Genomic DNA, 21,209 nt, shown 5'->3' with positions numbered 1-21,209 from the left:
ATAAGAATTGGCTCACCTTATTTTATCCTACACCCCCGCCCCCCATGCCATCCCCTTCTACTTTCTCTGCTGTTTCAGCTGCCTGGCTGCCTGTCACCTGGCTGCCTCCATAAAATAGGGTCAGTGAATTGACAGAGATTAGAGAAGTAGATTAGAAGTTTGAACCTGCGTAAATAGTCTGCCACTAATACCCTGCTATACAAATAAAACAAAAAAAGTGTTATTATTACATGCCCTTAGAGGCTTTTCAAGAGATCACGAAGAAACACCCACTAGGATTCCAACTGAATGATGTCTTGAGATGCTTAGAAGGCAGTGGGCCTTGCAGACACCAGGTTGGGCTTCCTTCTTCTCTGAGCTGAAGCCATTTGTTCAGATTTACTTCTCTGAACCTCTTCAGTGCTTGACTTCCTTGCAACGTCAGAGTAAAGAGAATTAGGATGAAATGGAAAGAAAGCAACTCAATTTCATTGGCGCTGTTCTTGTAATGCGCATACCTATGTGTGTACTTGGGTGTCCATGGCTGTGCATGTCTGACTGTAATTGGTAGGAAATAAAGTTGAAACATAAAGTTAATCTTCAGCAATAAGGTGAATGAGGATTTAGATGTCTTGCACTGCCTTTGATGAGACCTACTGCAGTGGATTTTGTGTTCCATTCATGCAACCTAAGTTTAAAAGAGTATTCTCTCTCTGAATATAAAAAGACGGCTTTATTGAAGTTGCCTCTGAGCCCACAGTAGGTACATACTTTAAAATCTGGTTTTATGATCATGTTTCACTGGAGTGCTATTACCCAACAAAAGAATTTGGTTTTCAAACTGAATTGGGCTAGACCAATTCAAACTGCAAAGTCTACAATGAGTTTAACATGATTAATTTGACAACAGAAACAGGAAAGTCCTTTTTTTTCTTTTTTTAAGGCACATGTATACTCTTTGGACTGGGGATAACTTCTACCCATAGAATTTAAGCATTTGAGATATTTTATTGTTCAGAGGAAAGCTGCTGACTTCATCACAACTCTAACTCTAGTAAAAATGGAGCCTGGAATAGTAAACTGGTTCAGAGCTGAGGCAGAAACAGGTCACCTATGACCTCTGACTTTTATTGGCAAATGATATGCAGCATAACTCCACGGGGCCTCTTTCCTCTCAAGTGTGTGTATGTATATGTTATGGTGTTGCTATTCACAGCACTATAGTTTAGGTAATGTAAGCACTTTCCATATAAAGCCCTACTTTCCAAATTCAGCTTGCACCAGGAGTTTTCAAAAGGGTGTAAATGGAATCTCAGTTCTTCGTCTTGTACCCCAAGTCGCTGCATGGGGTCACAGCCTAGTGTTTTGTTTGTTTCTTTTTCTTTTTCATTTCTTGCTTTTTCAAAAATAAATCATCCACCGTGCCAGTAGTTTCGATGCTACTTTGAAGACTTTTCTTTTTCTTTTTCATTTCTTGCTTTTTCAAAAATAAATCATCCACCATGCCAGTAGTTTCGATGCTACTTTGAAGACTTGTAAGCTGCTGAAATGTATTTAAAATTCAAACATATGGAGTTCCCATTGTGGCTCAGTAGGTTCAGAACCCAGCATTGTCTCCATGAGGATGCAGGTTCGGTCCCTGGCCTTGCTCAGTGGATTAAGGATCTAGTGTTGCCACAAGCTGTGATGTAGGTTACAGATGTGGCTCAGATCTGGCATTGCTGTGGCTCTGGCATAGGCTGGTAGCTGCATCTGGGATTCGACCCGTTAAGCCCGGGGAACTTCCATATGCCTCAGGTCCCACCCTGAAAGAGAAAAAAAAAATTAAAATAAAATTCAAATCATATAAATTTTCTTAAACATCATCTGATAAAAGGATGTTCAGAGGGCACATGCCCCCTCCCAATTCTTTTCCTTTGACATGTCAGAACAAGGAACCAGGACTTTCTTGGGTTCTTTCTTTCTTCAACAAGTGTTCTCCACGGGCCAGTTTAATAATGCATGTGATTGTAAGTGGGAGCCATACAGTCTTTACATTGCCAGAGTTTTCCACTCACACTGTTTCTCTTTTTATTTTTTCATCCACGACCACCACCTCGTTCATTTATTTTTTTTCTTTTAAAGCATTTTCACATAAATTGTCTCATTTGAATGATCTCAGGTGAACCTGCCGAAAACAACCCTAGGAGAGCAGAGACAATAGGTCTAGCCCCATTTGACAGATGAGGGACAGAAGATGTGGCTGAGCTGAGTGACTTGATGAGGCCCCGGGGGGCAGCGTCGGACCTCAAATTTAAGTTTCCTGATTATTTATATAAGATTCTTCACGCCCTTTTTGCACCAAAGAATGAAAGTCACTTACTTGCACATTGGTCACAGGGAAGCTTTCTGCGACGGTCCTCCCCTAGCCCCCGCCTCCCACCTCCCCTCAGCAGCTGGACCATAGAGGTGGTAGGAGTCACACCTTCTGTTCCCTCCCCCCTTCCCCCTGCCCCTCCCTGCGGGCTCTCCCGGGGCAGCGCGATTTATTCCTTGCTAAACGCAGAATGATGCCTGGAAGTGTTGCTGCAACAACTTCTGTGCATTTCCATGCCAACCACGACCCTTCGCAACTTTTTTTTTCATCCCTGAGACCTGTGGAGCTGGGTCTTTGTGCAGCCTTTGGATTAGCTCTGCACAGTGGCTTTTCCGTGTTCTCCTGTCTGCCTTTTCTGGCAAGCCTGGATGTGTAAGCCGTGCCAGCATTTGGCCCGTAGTGCATGTCCTAAATAGTTATTTACACAGTTTGAGTCCATTTTAGTCAACTGGGTAAATAACAGCCCTCTTCAAAAGATTTATAAATCCATAAATACGTCTTTATACATACCCAATAGACAGAAATAACTCAATCTGTCAAGAACATATCCAAAGAGGTGTTTCCCCCACAGACTGGAGTAATACATATTTTAAAACTTTCTCTACTGTATTATTTGTACTGCATTTTCTTTTTTTTTCCCTGTTCCTTTTCAATGCCCGCCACATCATGATGGCGCCCACGGTATTGAAAAAAAGAAATCCCTTAGGCTTTGGTCCTCTGTTAAATAACCTTGTCTGCAGCTCACGGTAGGCATATAACAGGCTATATCTCAACTGAGTCCCGTTCTTTTGGACTCTCAAAGTAAATAAAAGAAATTCAGTCACCCAGAAAATTTGTAATGTTCTGACAGATTTGAAAATACAGTAAGAGTTCCTAGTTAGAGTTCCAGCAATCTGGGGGCGTGCGCGGGGCGGGGGGGAGGGGGTGTTAGTGCCTGATGATTTGCCAAATAAGTAGTTGTTGTGGTTGATAGAGTAGTTTTAGTCCACATTTTTACCTAAGTGTCAAAAAATAAAACACAAAGTCCAATCCTTGGCATTCTGAAGAGGATATACATGAAGTATGTAATTCAGAAAATGCCAAAGATATTCTTCTCTGGGGATTGAATGTTTATTCATAGTTTACATAATCTCGCTCTCCCCCAACTCAAATGGTTTATCACGGCAAGTCTTCTTATGGTATCTACTGCCACTTAATATTATGCCTTGCGGCCCCTTGCAGGCAATCAATTCTTAATAGTGAAGCACCTTTAAATTGGCATTTAAAAGAAAGGTCTAACATCTGTATTTGGTTGGGGGTTCTGCTGCTGTGGTTGTGACATTGATTTTTGTCTACTCTTTAACTTCCTCAAAGCACTTCCAAAGATATGAGATTGGATTCTTATTTTCTTCCTGTCAATGATTTGCTCTCTTCCCATTTCAGAAGAGAGAAAAGCTAAGCTCAGAAATATTGACGTGAGTAACCATCAGGGTCAGCTCCAGAATCTGGGTCTCTTGGAACTCCTTCAGGATAGGGTGTTTTCAGGACCCGCAAGTAGAGTCTCCTCGAGTGAGGCACACGTTGGCAGGGGCTGGAATCTTTCAGGTGTCTTTTTTAGCCTTCCGTGTGTGTCTGCCCTACTGACCATAACCTACTCTAGGAAGCCTGTGGTTTGGACCAAGAAGACCAAGCCAATCTGGTGCGTTTCCACACCAGATCTGTCCCCCTTCCCAGGAGCAGCCCTAGTGGGGACAGACCACATTTTGACTGTGGGCACGTCTTGGTTTTTAGGTGGAAGTCAAGAGAGAGGAATCCCCGATAGTAATAAAGTAGTAAAATTACGCATTAAGGACTGTCAGTCAATGTAGGCATTTCATCTGTCACTTTGTAGGGGAGATTATGGAGGTTCAGAGAAGATAAGAGACAAACCCAAAGTTGAATACTCGGTGGCAGTAGCGTCCAGACTTTTTTTTTTTTTTTTGGTCTTTTTGCCATTTCTTGGGCCACTCCCGCGGCATATGGAGGTTCCCAGGCTAGGGGTCGGATCGGAGCTATAGCCACTGGCCTATGCCAGAACCACAGCAACACGGGATCCGAGCTGCGTCTGCGGCCTACACCACAGCTCACAGCAATGCTGGATCCTTAACCCACTGAGCGAGGCCAGGGATCGAACCTGCAACCTCATGGTTCCTAGTTGGATTCATTAACCACTGAGCCAGGACGGGAACTCCACGCGTCCAGACTTGAACCCATACCGTCTGTCTCTGGAGCCCAAGATCCTATTGGATGTGATACTGTCGTGTGGCTAGGAGTGGGAAACTGATCCCTGGAAGGACGTTCTTTCTGTTATCAATTCAAGGACTCTTCCGTCCTGTGTCTGCACTGGGCCTGGTGCTCTGCTCTGTAACAGAGACAGAGCTATGCATAAAGTGAAATCAGCATTAGCCTCAGGGGGGTTCTACTCTGCTGGGGACTGAAGATCCAGGCCTGTGTGCTAGGTAGAATGACGATGGAGCTATTTCCAGTGGAGCAGGATGATAGATAAGGTTAATTTGTATTATGCATTAAGAGCCTGGGCCATTTCACTCATTCAAGGATTTATTGAATGGAGAAGACGAACCCAGACAACAAGCAAGGACATTTCCCACTTCAGGCTCATCTCGTTTTCCTCTTTTGTGAGGAGAAAGAAAAAGTCTTATTTCTACATTGAAACTTGATGTGAAACATTTCAACCCTAAAGGACTTTGCTGGTCGCTGGGACCTCCAAAACCCACTGATGAACTTCTTTGGGAGGCGGGACTTGGATCCACAATAGTTTCTTTGCTCCCAGTTAAAAAAAAAAACAAAAAAGGCTAAAGGCGGAAAAACCATGTTTCTTTAAAGAGGAAGAATGGAAAAGCCCTGCTGTCTCTTTATAACAGTGTATCCCCTGCCTTCCACCACCCCATCCCCCTCCACGCCGGCTTTTGTAGGAGTTCAGGCAACCTATAGACAGAAGGCAATTCCATTTCTTATTGAAGGGAATCTCGAGGCCTGTAGCTTGAGACCTGTGAAGCCAGCAGGCAGAGCTGGATGCGAGGGGCTGGGGAGCAGGGAGAGAGGGAAGGAGGGCAGGGCCACATTTTGTTCCAGATGACTAAGCAAGGATTTATATACCAGCTTGCCTTTTTTACATGAAGAAGAAAAGTAATAACAGCCCAAACGCGGGCATTTGAAACAGTCAGCTGTCTGATGAATAATGGGATCGGTGGGAAGGCGCTCTCTGATTGGATGTCTTAATGAGCAATTTCGCACAGAGTTTGGGCTGCAGTTCCCCTTGACCTTTGCCCTTTATTGACCAAACTGACACTTCATTTTTCACATACTTCCAATTATGGCTGGGCCTAAGTGTTGCCCTCCCTCCTTTATTTCTTTCCTATGGACAACTTGAGAGTAGTTGAGGCCACAGAAGATATTTTAATTTGAAAAACTACTGTAGCAACGCAGGTTTGGGATGTAATCTGTAATCTGCAGTGTTTCAGATGAACACAAACTGACTACTGCTTGTTTTGAAACAGTTTTCCTTCCTTCCTCCCTCTTTCTTTCTTTCTTTCCTTCCCAACTGATTTTAAAAACAAAATGTTTATAATTTTGAATCAAGAACCCTGAGAGGGAAGAAAAAGTTTTTAAAAAATCTTTTTTTTTTTTTTTCCATTTTATTTGTTTGTTGGTCAGAATGACTCAAATCATCTTTATTTGCTAACATCTCTTAAGCCTTGTTCTTCTCTGGGAACTTGGGACATGTCAGTGGCACTAGAAAGCATTTTGAAAGGTACGCTTTGGCAAGAAGAGAAAAGTAAAATATAATTGTGACCACAGGCCTTACTTAGCCCTTGGACCACTGCAGCCCTGTATGCTACTTGAGTTACACTTAATGTTGCGCTGCAAATTAAAGGGTGGCCTTTGCTGGCAGTGGCAGGCAGGGTAGGAAAATGATTTCCTGATGGGAAACGTCAGGTGTAAAAAAGAAAGGGGAAGTTATTACACTCTGCAAATCCCTCTTATCTAAAGGTCCATATTATTAACTGATCAAATATGTTGAATTAGATGTATAGGCAGAGGATTATTTTCCCAAGAACACTCTGTACTCTGTTCACCTTACCTTGTATTGACTCATCAAATGTGAATAACCGCTCTCTGTTTTCCACTTGCTTTGCCTTCCAACCTCATGAAAAGGGCTCATCTTAAAACAAAAATAACCCTCATCATCTGAAAGTCATAACTATACATTTAGGGGCATGAACTTGGCCATTAGTGTTTCCACAGCAAGTGTATCTTCTCCCTATTAGGCAATATCGGTCATTGTTTTTCACTGGCAACAACTGAAAAATTCATCTGAAATTACTTACTGCCAAATAGATTTCCCTCTAATGCAGAAGTATTTGTCTCCAAGGTGGATGAAGTGTTACCTACTTTATTATGTAGCCCTCTGGCATATCCATGGCATATTTTTACTATAATATGGTAATAAAAGAATATGGAAAAGGCAGACAAAGATTCTGTCTTTTGCTGTAAGGTGACCTCTGTTACTGAGTAACTGCTTTACTTATGAGCTTATTAAAAACTCAAAAAATGAGCTTTTCATACTTCACAGGCATTGATGTGAAAATGAGCTGTCCTATGAGTAGTTTTCTTGATCATTTTTAGAACAATTGATTAGCCAAAGCACTCTTGTCATTAGTTGCATTGACTGATAGCAATTCGTCACAAGCTCTGAAGGTCAGCTAGACAGTTGGAGTTTTAGCCTGTCTTTGATTGACCTTTCTAGAGTCCATCCTCATGTGATTGGGTTTGAATAGGTCTGACCCTTGATTGGAAAAGACAGGACATTAGTCAACAGGATCATTGCATGTGTTTTCTGTTGATTGCTCACTTTTATTTATGTGTGAACTCAGGGTCTGGGTCCCTTATCAAATCTTGTACACTAATTTCTGCAACTCTAAAGGTGTGATACTTGTTAAGTACGGCCTTAAATCCGCAAGTCTGTTTTCCCTCTGGTTTGCAGTGTGAGGCTGTAGACCTTGATGCTAACACCTGCCATTGTCACCTGTGCAGATACTGGGGTTTTGCTGCCTGCGATGGATTGAAATTTTGCTGTTGTTGTGATTGTCTCTTAAGGAATGCCAACTCCAGAGTGACTTAGAGGACTTCTGAAATGGTACCCCAGAATTAACGACACTAGTCTCTCACGAATCCTCTGATAGTTTACAATTAAAATATGAGTGGTAAAGAATTATATGACTAATGATGTTATGTCAGTTCATCATTTAGCTCTGCGGCCAGAAGGGGTGACAAGTTTTTAGAAAGATATCTTTTCCGTTTCACTCAGTCTGCTGTCAATTAGAGAAGCTTTTCTAGCTGGAGCACCATTAGCCTTTCTGTGAATCTTCTGTTGCAGAGGACCTGGAAGTTAAAAGGTTCATAATGCTCAGCTCTTTCTTTCCAAAACTGTATTTTTCAAGGGCACGGCTCATATAGAAAAATATATTTCACACTCCTATTAATAACATGCATGTTTTGCCTTATGTAAATAATAAAAATGGGGACCTGAGCTTTAAAAACCCAGATCTTAATGTGTAGTTATTTAATTCAGTTTCCAAATAAGCCCTCCCTTTTCTCTCTCACCTTCCCTTCTTCTCTTGATTTTGCTGTGGGTTTCAAACGATAGGCGGTAACTTGTTTTTCAGGTCCGTCCTCCTAGGCATTCCAGGGCTACCACACACAACCTGGCACAGCTGAAACCGTGTGTTTCAGTTTCTACGCAAGAAAATAAAGCAGGAGAGAATCCATTGTCCCCAGCGGGAGATTCTTCACAAGGTGTCGTTCTTGGCAAGGCTGAAGTGGGGAAGTTAATTTTAGGGAAGCATCTATTTAATATAGCCTGAGGCGATAAAAAGGGTTTAGAACTGTAATCACTTCTGCAGATGAGCCAAAATATTATCACATGTTGTATTTAAGGAGGGGGGGGATGTAAATTTATACATTCTAGTCAAGTCATCAAAAATGGATTAAGCCCTCACTGTGTGGCAGGGGCTCTGTGGGAGGCTATGAAAAAGAGTAGGTCAGAGTATTTGCCCCTCGGGAAGTCTGTTGTGCTACCAAGAGCATCAAGCATATGTAAATGAAATACTCCCTAAATACGGAATATTCTTAGGGAGCTGCCAGTGTATTTATGTCACAACATGCCAATGGCCCAAACACAGGGAGCTCCATGGTCAAGGCTGTTGACTGAAACACAAAGTGGGTGGGATTTGACCTAACTTACAGAGGGACCCCTCCTTCTTGGTCCTCTGTCTGCCATGTAAGCTCAGCATCTCTGGGGTCCTGTGAGGCCAACTGTGACCCACAGTCCACTCTTGGGAACTTGGTTCCGTTCTTCCCCTGTGACCACCTAAGGCCTCTGTTGTCCACCTTTAATCCCATGGCTGTTGACCCATACCGATCTTCGGGGGACCTGACCCCTTTGGCAGTTCAGTGAAGTCAACAGATACATTGTCAGCGTAATATTTTTATTAAGACACGAAATAAAATACATAAAGTTACAAGGAAAACTAATGATATTGAATTCCAGTTATCAAAATATATCAAACCAAATTGTGACATAGTGATATAAATGCTTTGTTTTAATGTGCCTTCACTAACGAGGTCTAGCCGTAAGTCTATCATCCACCACATTTTTGAAACAGTGATGAATATGAATGATGTTTTATAGCATTCGTGACAACTGTATTGTGGTATGTGAATACGATTTCCATTGGTGACCAAGTCACAGGGTCTACTGTTGGTTCTGTGATTTGCTACTTGCTTAGAAACACACTTGAAAGGAATGTTAATTCCAATTACAGGTTAGTGAGAATCCATTTTTTCCCCTCCAAGTACTTGACTGTTCTGCATGGAGCCCCGATGGGAGAGGCCTACATAGTCAGGTTTAAAACTTCTACACTAATTTGTTTTGTCTGCGGGAAGTATTCTGTGAACCCCCAGATTGGAGGAAGTGACCCTCTTCTATGTTGTCACAGTATCCTATGTCTTTTTCTTTTCTCATATATTGAAATGAGCCATTCATGCATCAGCCTCCCCAGGATGCTCCCTGAGAAGGGATTATGTCATCTTCATCTATCTTTAAATTTAAATTTTTTTTTTTTTTTTGGTCTTTTTAGGGCCACACCTGCGGCACATGGAAGTTCCTGGGCTATGGGTTGAATCGGAGCTGTAGCCACTGGCCTACCTCACAGCCACAGCAATGCCATCTGAGCCATGTCTGCGACCTGTACCACAGTTCATGGCAACGCCAGATTCTTAACCCATGGATACTAGTCAGACTCATTTCCACTGAGCCACGATGGGAACTCCAAAAATTTTTTTTGGCCACACCTGTGGCAGGCCGAAGTTCCTGGGCCAGAGATTGAACCTGCGCCACAGCAGCAACCCAAGCTGCTGCAGTGACAACACTGGATCCTTAACCCGCTGCACCACAAGGGAAATCCTGTCATCTTCATCTTTAAATCTCCTGTGCTCGGCGTAGTTATAGCACATGACCATTAAAGGATAATTCCTTATTGAAGATGATTGGGAACCCTCTCATGCTTTCAAATGGTGATTGCACCACATTCTCTGAGGCCTGATTTCTTCCGGGTGCCAGATGGCTACACTCGCATGGTAATCTCTGTCAAAATGCAAATAGACACAAAGGTCTCACCTGTTCCCACTCCCAGAGATGTGTTTTAACCGGGAAACTGAACAGGTAGCTCTTTCAGAAGGTGGTGGTAGATGGGTTTGGGGATGTACCTGAAATCACTGCATCCACGGAATTGCTTGCTTTGCCTGCTCCCACCCTTGGGTTCCATCCTCTGGCCCAAAGGACTTCTAGTAGAGGATGGGTGGGGACTGGCAGCAGCATCTTAGCATCTGTTGAGGGATCTTAAAGTAGGAGTTCAGGATGAGTTTGGAGGCAGGACCCTGTGGCAGGAGTAACCGTGTCACCCTGGGAGGATGATTTTATGTCCTATGCTGTTCCCAGCAGTAGACGTGATTCCATCCCCTGGGATGTGATATTTAGCTCTGGTCCTGACTTTCTCTCTCTCCCTCATGACTGCTAGCACTAATTAAGGATCGTGGTGGAGGTTTTGGCTGTTGGCCTAGCGAAAACTAACCCAAACAGTAAGTTTATGCCAAGCATTTTCCTTAAAAAGAGGTAGGCGTTGTCTACCTCATACACTGATTGGTCCCAGAAGTGTAGTTGGTTAAGTTGGGTTTTGCTCAAGTGTCTGGCTTTGTGGATTAGTTCAGTCTTGCAGATAATTTTCTGTAATTACTTAACCCAAAAGCGTTCTGTTTGATTAGTACAATTAGCTTTGGCCTTCCCCCGTTTACCAATATCAACCGGTATTATTCCCTCATGGATGAAGCACATCTGATTTCCTAACCAAGAATGAAAGAGATAGAACTTCCTTCCACTTATTTCCACATCAGATCTAGAAAATCGTAAATTTTCTTCAAAATCATGTGTTTTTAAGAAAGGGGGAATTAAAGAGCGAATGCTGGAAACAAGGAATTTGCCAGTAGGCTTGTTGCTAGATTATTAGCATCTGATCACTTCTCTCTCTTTGTTTTTATTTTATTTTTTTTATTTTTTTATTTTTTTTTTTGGTCTTTTTGCCATTTTTTGGGCCGCTCCCATGGCATATGGAGGTTCCCAGGCTAGGGGTCGAATCAGAGCTGTAGCTGCCAGCCTACGCCAGAGCCACAGCAACGCCGGATCATTAACCCACTGAGCAAGGGTAGGGATCGAACCCGCAACCTCATGGTTCCTAGTCGGATTCGTTAACCACTGTGCCACGACGGGAACTCCCTTCTCTCTCTTTAAACATTCCTTTGTTTGTTTGTTTGTTTGTTTAAATCTTTCCTTGAGTGTGACAGCCGAACGGGTGGCCCCTTAACACACTTTTGTACTTTGGTATCTTAGGAGAAAAGGATATGTCTTTTACATGTTTCTCACCTGCATTTTAAGACAGATTTCAGGAAGCTAACAAAAGTATATAGCATACAATAGGATTTAAAGAAAAGTAGATGAAGAAATTAGAAGGAAGAGATAATAGATGAGAGGTCATTCTTAAAGGTAGCACAGAACCATGTGAATTATAGAGTCATCTCCAGTTGCTAGAAGTATGCAAGTTAATTTGACTCTGAGCTTCCTAGCAGTCAAAATGAAGAGTGAAATATAATGAGTAACATGATTTACAGCTTCCATGGGGGTTGCACAGAAAAATCCCTTCGACTGGCATTAGGACCTGGGAGACATTCTCCCATGTATCCTCCCACAGGGAGTCCAATGAGATGGCAGAGGCTGACATCCTAACAGCCCCTGTAGGACCCTCTCTGCATACCCCTCAACTCCCAACACAATGCTGCAGATAGAGTACATGCCAGATAAATATGTAATTGATTGAACTGGATGTCTGGATTTATCTTCAGCCCATTCACACTTAAACTCATTGGTATCAGAGCTAGGCTTGAAACCAGTGACAGCTTATATTAACATGAGCCACAGCATTGATTTTTTAGTGACACCATGAAGTCTTTCCCCACTTTTCCATCTCCTTCTGACCATTTTATGGTGTTCTGGCTCTATTCTCCACACTTTCTCCCTGTACCTGGGGCCATCGATGCAGGTGAGAATGCTCTTACCTTCTGGTCATTGTCCTCTGTAACAGGGTCGATGGAGCCAGAGAGTCAGAGAAGTCATGATTAAAACGGAGACGTTGAGGGGCTGAGCTGGGGATACTGGGACGGTAAGGTTCAGGGGCCATCGTCTTTACAAATGGAAGTTTTGAGGGAATGTGATTTCAGCCTATACAATTAGAGGGGACTGTGTGTTGTGAATATTAAAAGGAATACTTTTAGTGCCAATAAAAGGGATTGTTTGATTTCTCAAGTTTCAAGCTTATGGGCGGAATACTCCCAAAGGTAGAAGAGAGGAAGACAGAAGCAGCCCCATTCACTAACTTATTGAGTATTAAATGTATGTCCATTACGTCCAGCCCAGTGCTAGGCGTGAGAATTAAGAGTGAAACTGGCTGTTCCTGGCATCAAGAAACTGAAAGTCCAGTGGCAGAGCGGAGAGTTCACATCTGGTGGGCTGCCTCAAGATTCAGTGGGCTCAATGTAATTTGGAAGCAGAAACAGCACTGAATAAACAGGCAAAGATGCAGCCACAGCCTCCCCCCATCCTTCCATGGCAGGCATCCTTAATCGATCACAGAGCCTTTTCTCATGGAGCCTGAATGGGGCTGGGATGTGGGATGTGAGACAGCATTCCAGGCAACCACTACCCCTTCCCCCCAGAGTGAGCCCTGGAAGCAATCCATTTTCATTTCCCCAAGGGGAGGAGTCTTTGATGGAAACTTGGGACAGATGGAGAAGATGGGCAAAGGGATTTTTTTTGGTGGAGGTACAAAGGAAAGAGAGAGTGTAACACTTTGGAGGCTTCCTGTATGCCCCAGGGTGAGCAGAGAACATGGTGAGGGAAGAGTCTGAGGTGAGGCCAAGAGGTGGCAGGGAGCTGGGAGTTTGAGGGGAGCTGGGGAGTCACTGCAAATGTTAGTGCTGTGTCCTGGTTAGGGCTGAGTGAAGGAGGGATGGGCAGGGAGGAAGGCTGGGGTCCATTCTATATTCTTTTGAAATGCTGAGGACAGGGACTGAGGCAGAGGGAAGAGTCTGGAGGCAAAAGCTTTTGAGGAGGAGACTGGACCAGATGAGGGTCTGGGTGGTGTCGGCGCATGGGGTTCAGAAGAGCCTGGAATGAGACGGAGTCCTGATTACTGCTCTCTAGACTGCAGGTCCCTTCCGGCGGGCTATACACCTGAGGGTGGGTCGCTCGTTGCCAGCTTTGGCTTTTCCCCCACACCCTGGCTGGAAACTCGTCCCACCCTTTCTGAGGGTGGCTCTTGGAAGCCTGGCCTCCACCCTCTGCCTCCTTTCCTGTGGAGAAAGCTTTGGCTCCGGAGTGACCAGGGGCTCTGGGGAAAGGAAGAGGCCGGCCAAGCTATCATGGGAATTTGGTGACTCATTGCATCAGTTTACTGCTCTGAACATGTGGTGACTTCCCTCTTTGCTTGACAACTGATTGATGAGCATTTCCTGAGTGTCTGCCGAGTAGATGCTTTGTTTCACGGGCCTTCGTGTTCATGGACAACCAGTGGGTCTTAATCCTGCCTTTCCACTTCCCAGGCTGCTCGTTTTTTTTTTTGAATCTTCTGCTCAAGATGTAATAGACGCCAGGGTTGGAAGTAGTATGCACCTGCCCTGCTGATACAACTCTGGTGCCATCTACTTTTTGCCAGAACGTGAAAGAATCGAGGATGCTTTTTTTTTATACGGAAATAGTATTTTCTTGAGTCACAACCCTGTCACCTGGTACTTAGTATGCCCCCATCAGAAGTTGTCTTTTAAAACGGTGGACTTCATTTCATGTGTCTAGCATTTTGTTTCGTTTTTAGTTTTCACTTTCTTTCCCAGGATGTGGGTGTGCATATTTTTAGGATTGTCCCTTACTTTGTTTCCAGATGTCCTGATGCTCTTGATAGGAAAGGAGTCAGCTTTGGAAAACATTAATTTCTCCACTAAATGGTGGAATGTTAATAAAAGCTATGTGGCAAAAAAGGGAAGCATTCCTCTAAGGCTCCAAGAATATTCCTTAGGCATCTTTTTCCTTAACAGAAGTGGGGGCAGTAGGTTTGCCTCATGTGGGCCAGTGTCATCATCCTAGATCATGGCCATTGTCCTTAGATTTAGTTTTCGTATTTCACATGGGGGTGGGAGGTTTAACGTGTCTTACTTTGCAGTTGGAACAGATTCTATTTTTATTATTTTGTTTTATTTATTTTTGTCTTTTTAGAGCCACACCTGAGGCACATGGAGGTTCCTGGGCTAGAGGTTGAATCAGAGTTGTAGCCGCCAGCCTACGCCACAGCCACAGCAACTCGGGATCCAACCGCATCTGTGACCTACACCACAGCTCATGGCAACGCCAGATCCTTATCTGGCTGAGTGAGGCCTGGGATGGAACCTGCATCCTCATGGATACTAGTCGGGTTTGTTAATTACTGAGCCACAACGGGAACTCCCAAATTCTACTTTTAATCTGTTAAGTTGAATATGGCGCAGAGCCCTGTGCTGCCCAGATCCAAATGCATAACTCCTGTTGCTATCAGTGAGTTTTTTGATGGATTGGAAAGAAAGACTTTATTCCAAATATCTATCTGACTCTGTCGAATTAAATATGCTGAACAAATCCTTCATCCAAATTAAGATGAAGTGTTTTCTCATGTAGCAACCATGCTGGCTTAAAGGAATCATGCAACAATTCCAAAGAGACACACACACACAACCTTAGAATTGGTTTTCGGGCAGAGAAAGGCAACTGGGCTTAGGACCCTGGGTGGCAGACAGAGTAAACGACACGGTTGTATTGAGCTACGCAAAACTGCCTTTAAGGAGAAGAGATAAGAGAAAATCTTTTCTTTGGATGGTACCCTGCTCATGGGAACGCACACGTTATTGTTGGTGAGTAATTCTAGCAGAAGCCCGCTTGTACTTCCTCACCCTTATGGCCCAGCGGTGGGAATGGCCTGGTAATGTTCACTCAGAATTGACTGATGTTTGCATCTATAAATAAATGTACTCAAATCATAATTGTTATAACAGGATGGCTTGATTACCTGGCAATGGCCTTGTTCTGATATAGCTTCTGGATCACCTGTTCGTTGGGAACATTTGACAGACCTGTGTTTATTACCCAATTGAATGTCAGTAGCAATTGCGGCTAAAGATAAACAAAAATGCAAGTACTTGTTGACCTTGACTTTTTTCCACAAGAGATTGGACTTGATGGCTCTATTACTGTTGAGCTGATAAGGGTTATAAACAGTAGTTTAAGGAAAATGTTTTATTCCCAGAGGAAAATACACTATTTGCTGTGGGAAATGGCCACAGCCATGTATACCTTTTGCCAGATTTCCTTAATTCACCTTTATCTGGTCTGTGGGAAAAGGATAGGGGTGGGGGTGGGGAAGGTTTTATGGCTTTAATGTATATTTGCATAGATTGTTCTGTCTAGTGAATGGTGTCGTTATAGCAGATTACATACAATTTTAGAAGAAGCCCATAATGTGTCTGTGATTTATGGTATTTGGTAATATGATTTCATTTGAAACTATCACGTTCATGTAATATTGGGTTTCAGAGTTGCAGACCTTGTAAACATGCGATATGGTGCCCAAATGCTCTCTCACGTTCTAATTAAAAACATAAAAATATCGTGGGTTAGTAATTTCACCAGGGACACAGAGGGAAAATGGACCTGGTGCATATATTGACAAGAAACACTAGAAAAGTACGCTGGGGGATGTGGCAATGGACACTTTTCTTTGGGCACCAAGGCTTACTGAGTTCCAGATTTGAATCAAAACACTTTGGGCCATTTTCCATTTCTTAGGTGAGGCTTAAAGCCTCGGTGACTTGTCCTATTTGCTCTTAAAAATCCCACTGCATTTTCCTTTTGAGAAGAGGTGCTTTGGCTCAATGCCACTGGCTTCAACTTTTGCTCTTAAAATGTTGTTTTGATGCATAGTGTAGTGATGGCTGAATTGATTTCTGTGCATAAACAGTGGCCTAGATTCTTGCCTTGTGGAAATCCACAGAATTAAGAACTGTAGGTTCCCAGAGTGTTAAGAGGTAAGCAAATGATTAGATATGCATGCAGGGGAGGAAAAAAAAAAAAAAACAGAGATGCTTGTAGAATGGAAATAAGGGTCTCTGTAATTTGCAAGTTTAATGTAAATGTAAGCCACTGATACAACCAATAATTTAATGCTACTGTGTGAGAGTAAGTGAATGTAATTCTTATCATTTCCCATTTGCTGTGTTCTCAAAGAGTCCTGAGCAAAAATATACTGTATTGAAATATTCTCTCAGCTACCCAGGATGAAAGTCTGGTGTGCGGACAGCCGTGGCCCTTACGAAACCTCTGGGTGCTAGTGACTCCAATTTCTCCCTAGATAGAAGTGGTGGGACAATGTGAGATTGCAGAGTCTGAGCCAGAATTTCTTGCAGCGACATTTAGAACATGGGGCTAAGGGACGGAGCCAGCAGATTTCCCAGCTGAAATCTGGTCCAACCTGCCCTTTGAAGTAGTCCCTGATATTACTGAACAACACAGACTATATTTTTCTAAATATATTTTAAACATTTTGACTTGCACTCTGTTTGTCAAAGAACAGATTCGCTCATGAAGATCTTTTGGGTAAGTTTTCGAGGCGTTTTTGTGAGAATGGGTCCTTTGAAAGAAAGTTTAAAACATAAGGCAAGGGGGCCATGCCGTAGATAACCAGCAGGGACTTCCATGCTGCCTTTAAGAAAAACAACAAGGGTGAAGCCGAAGAGTTCCTTTTCTCCCCTCGTCCTCTTTGCTGGGCCCCGCTTCTTTGCCTGTGAGTTTCTTGGGAGAATCACTGGTTGCTGACTTCCACTTTTCCAGGAAACTTTTGTGAATAACAGTGGAAATCTGTGCAATGACAGATGCCACCGCGGATTATTATGATGTCCATTACCTGGTGAAGGAAATTAGGAAGTTTATTTCTGACATGGCACAAAGCCTTCCCTGTGACAGAAAGACAGTAACCTAGAATCTTTGTTAAAAAAACCACATCCTCAGGATTCTGGGTGCTTCTGCTCTGGTTGCAATGTTAGAAAGGGGCAGAGGCGAGCCTGCCGCCGGCCGGAGGGGACCTGATTCCAGCAGCAGGAGGCCTGGGGAATCTCCGCTCAGCCTCCCCCGGGGCTACAGGAGGGAGTGCTCTACATCTCTGCTGAAGAGATGGAGCCACTCACTGAAGGATGTGGCAAGGACATGAATTGTGTGTGGCTGGCTCTCTGCCCTGCTGCTAGGAAAGACTTCTGCGTTTATCTGCATTTTTCTGAGGACCAGTCGCTCTGTAGCCACCTCCCAGGCCACTTTGCGGGAAAGGGTTCTTTATGGTGGGTGACGTGGCATTTCTTGTCACTTCCTCAAATTCCTTCCCGCTGCCTATCAGCATCGCTCTGGACTTATCTGGGTTGAGCTTCAGCCAGCCAGAGCTAATCCAGGTTCCTATTTCAGAGGGGCAGAGTGACAGCAATGACGCTGCCATTTCTCGGCTTGTGATCTGGGGTGCTGTGGCCGGGGGAGAGCAGAGGAAAGACGGGTTCGAGAGCTGGGGGCCATTGGCTTGCTTTTCAAACCTGGTACCTTGAGTGTCCTCTTTTCTCCCATCACTCTTTCTCCTCCCAAAGGCTGACAGTATTATTTATTTTGATGGACGCTTGGATGTAATGTTTCTAACTGTTACCTAAAGAAACAAAGGGCAGCTTTGCGTGGACTTGCTTTCATCCCTCCTGCTGAGGTCAGCCCTGACAATTTTGAGCCTCTCAGAGGAAGCCTTATGAATTGGGATTTAAAGGCTCAGAGACACACATGGCTCTTTTGTTCTGATCTTCCATCATTTAGCAAATATTTATTGAACACCTACTATGGGTTGCAGACAATGCTGGGTGATGGGAGGGAAAAAGTTTCTAACAAAGGGCATAGTTTTTTTTCTCCCCCTGGGTTTTCAGTTTATGAAATGTGTCCACCTTAGTTTTGAGCCTTGAACTACTAACCTTATAGCAGTGCAGCTTTCCACATCTCTATTTTATAGGTGAGAATTGCGTCTGTGGTCTCACAGGGTGTAAGTGGGAAATTACTGGGACCAGAATCAGCCAGGTTTTTCAACTCAGACACCTTTCTTTTGTACCAGGTTAGGAACTAACCTGATAACTGATATCTTCTTGGTCCATTACTTCTCTTTTTTTAAAAAAAATTGTATTGAAATATAGTTGATTTAGTTTCCAGTGTATGGCAGTGATTCAGTTGTGTGTGTGTGTGTATTCTTCTTTAGATTCTTTTCCATCATAGGTTATTACATGATATTGAACATAGTTCCCTGTTTATACAGTAGGACCTTGTTGGTTATCTATTTTACATATAGTAGTGTGTATATTTTAATCCCAAACTCCTAATTTATCCTTCCCCTTTGGTAACCATAAATTTGTTTTCTATGTCTGTGAGTCTATTTCTGTTTTGCAAGTAAGTTCATTTGTATCATTTTCTTTAGATTTTGCATATAACTGATATCATATGACATTGGACTTCACCTTGTGTGATAATCTCTAGGTCCAACCATGTTGCTGCAAATGACATTTCATTCATCTTTATGACTGAGTCGTATTCCATCGTATATATAATCACATCTTCTTTATCCATTCATCTGTCAGTGGACACTTAGGTTGTTTCTATGTCTTGACTATTGTAAATAGTGCTCTGATGAACATTGGGATGTGTATATCTTTTCAAATTAGAGTTTCCTCCAGGTATATGCCTTGGTCTATTTCTGAAATGCATTCATCAGTTCTTTCTCTCAATAGGAAGAGAGAAGAGAGAACAAAGTTAGGAAGGACCTTTAGAAGGAAGTGATCAGGCACTTATATGTCATTTGTTCATTCATTCATTCAGAGTACCTCCTGTATACCAGGCACTGTGCTAAATCCTGAGACAACAAAGATAATACCAATCCCTGCCCTCAGGTAATTTATATCTAGTGTTTATTCCTCCCCTTACTTATGAATTAAGAAATACCTGGGACAGGGAGTTCCCATCGTGGCCCAGTGGTAACAAAACCAACTAGGATCCATGAGGACACAGATCCAATCCCTGCCCTCACTCAGTGGTTTAAAATCCTGCACTGGTGTGAGCTATGGGATGGGTTGCAGATGTGGCTCAGATCCTGTGTAGCTGTGGCTGTGGTGCAGGCCAGCAGCTGTAGCTCTGATTCGACCCCTAACCTGGGAACTTCCATATGCTGCAGGTATGGCCCTAAAAAGACAAAAAAAAAAAAAAAAAAAAAAAAAAAAAAGTGAGAGAGAGAAAAAGATAAAAGAAATGCCTGGGGCAAATAGATTTCCCGATGCTGTCCTCTTTAGGAGGTTGCTTGCACTTTCATCCAACTTGGTGGATGCTCGTCACTGACTTTCAGGCATGAGGGGTTTCAGTATATGATTAGACCTGAAGAAGATTGGCCTCTCCTCAAGGAAAAATGGCTCCAGTTTTCTTCTTGGGGCACAAGAACAACCTAAACACGGATACCATAGGAGTAATACTCGATCTACTTATTGGGCTGTTGGGAAGGTTAAACGAGTTGATATATAGGATGCAGAATAGTGCCTGGTACCCGGTGAACTTTATGTTTGTGTTAGCTGCTGTCATCATCGTTGTCGTCATTGTCATCATCCTCTGGCTTGTTTTTCTCGATGAGAAAGAGAGGCTCTGATTAGAACGGGTGCTGGTTTCTGAGTGAGAGTGATGACGTAATAAGGAATCGAGACTCGGGAACTATTCCCAAATGTGTCTTCACTTCACAGCGGAGTGCGTCCGTTTGTCCTTTTGTGTCAGGGCAGAGGGCACTCTCCACTTGGTGCCACTGAGATTTCCACTCACACAAGACTCCCTTCTTATGTCCATCCCTCTCCAATGTCTTGTCCTAAGTCTGCTGCTTTTACTTTAAAAGCGGATGGGGAGGAAGCGAATGAGGAAGAAGAGACTCAGATTGCAAATGATACATTTCTCACCACAGGCCTTTGGTCCGCTGGCTTCTTCTTATATGATAGCTAATGTTATTTTGACCCCACGTGTTAAGGTGTCTGTGAAGAAACGAGTTTTGCCACGCTGGCCAGGGTGATGTGTTGACTGGCATACCTCTTGCTGATGGTGAGATGGATCCGGGTTCTGAACTCTCAGAGGACCTGGGTGGAATTGCCTCCTGGGAGCCTGGTGAGGAGGAGAGTGTATTTCCTATGGACACAGTAATTTCCATCATCCCTCATCTCATGTTATCACATTCATCTTTGGTCTTTGATCAAACTATTGGGTTATATCAGGGCTTTGAATTTCAGGATGCTTGTTATCAGTACATGTTTAAGATACAGGAAAAGGAGTTCCTATTGTGGCTTAGCGGGTTAAGGACCCTACATGATGTCTGGGAGGGTACAGGTTTGATCCCTGGTCTCGCTCAGTGAGGTAAGGATCCGGTGTTGCCTCAAGCTGCAATGTAGGTTGCAGATGTGGCTTGGATCCATTGTGGCCGTGGCTGGGGTGTTGGCCAGTGACTGCAGCTCCAATTCAACCCCTAGCCTGGGAGCTTTCATATGCTGCAGTTGCGGCCATAAAAAGAAAAAAAAAAATTAAGATATGGGAAGGATAGTCCTTAGTATTACAAATTTCATCACATATTATATAGAACTTGAGGGCTAGTTTTATAGCGATTGCAGTTGGTAAAATAGGGTTCAAAGCATCTCTTGCCTATTAATAGTGAATAGGAAAGATTGATTCTGGGAAGTTATAAGGAGGCAAAACCAGATTTACAGGCAGGTCTTTATTTGTTTATAGGAAATTAGCTTTGCAGCTTCCTTCTCCTGCAAAATTACCAGTGGTGTTGACTGTGGGCTTTCCCTCTCCCCCGCCTCCTTTTCATGTCTCTTCTTGAACTTTAAATGTACAGTCTTGTTGCCTAGTGGTGATGAGTCCATCGTCTGTTTACAATTTTAACTCTTAATTTTTTCTGTCTACTCTCTCATGACACAGTAAGGTGCTTAAATATTTTTTGAATTTTTAAAATCGAAATATTGTTTATTTACAGTATTGTGTGAGTTTCAGGTGTACAGCAAAGTAATATATTCGCATTATTTTCTGTTGTAGGTTGTTACAAGATAGAATAGAGTTCCTTGT

General features: G+C 43.2%; 1 protein-coding gene across 6 annotated transcripts in view; it reads left to right on the top strand.

Moving 5' to 3' along the window:
- The window catches only part of MEIS1 (Meis homeobox 1), a 140,281-nt gene that overhangs the window by 30,138 nt on the left and 88,934 nt on the right, over nucleotides 1-21,209 (top strand). The gene's annotated exons all lie outside the window — the stretch shown is intronic.

The sequence above is a fragment of the Sus scrofa genome, chromosome 3 (genome assembly GCF_054392235.1).
Source record: "Sus scrofa isolate SSC_HxYL_T2T_F1_AM1 chromosome 3, Sscrofa_HxYL_maternal_Yorkshire_Landrace_v2.0, whole genome shotgun sequence".
Classification (NCBI taxonomy): domain Eukaryota; kingdom Metazoa; phylum Chordata; class Mammalia; order Artiodactyla; family Suidae; genus Sus; species Sus scrofa.
The sequence above is the reverse complement of the archived record's forward strand: the minus strand, read 5'-3'. Positions and strand labels throughout refer to the sequence as shown.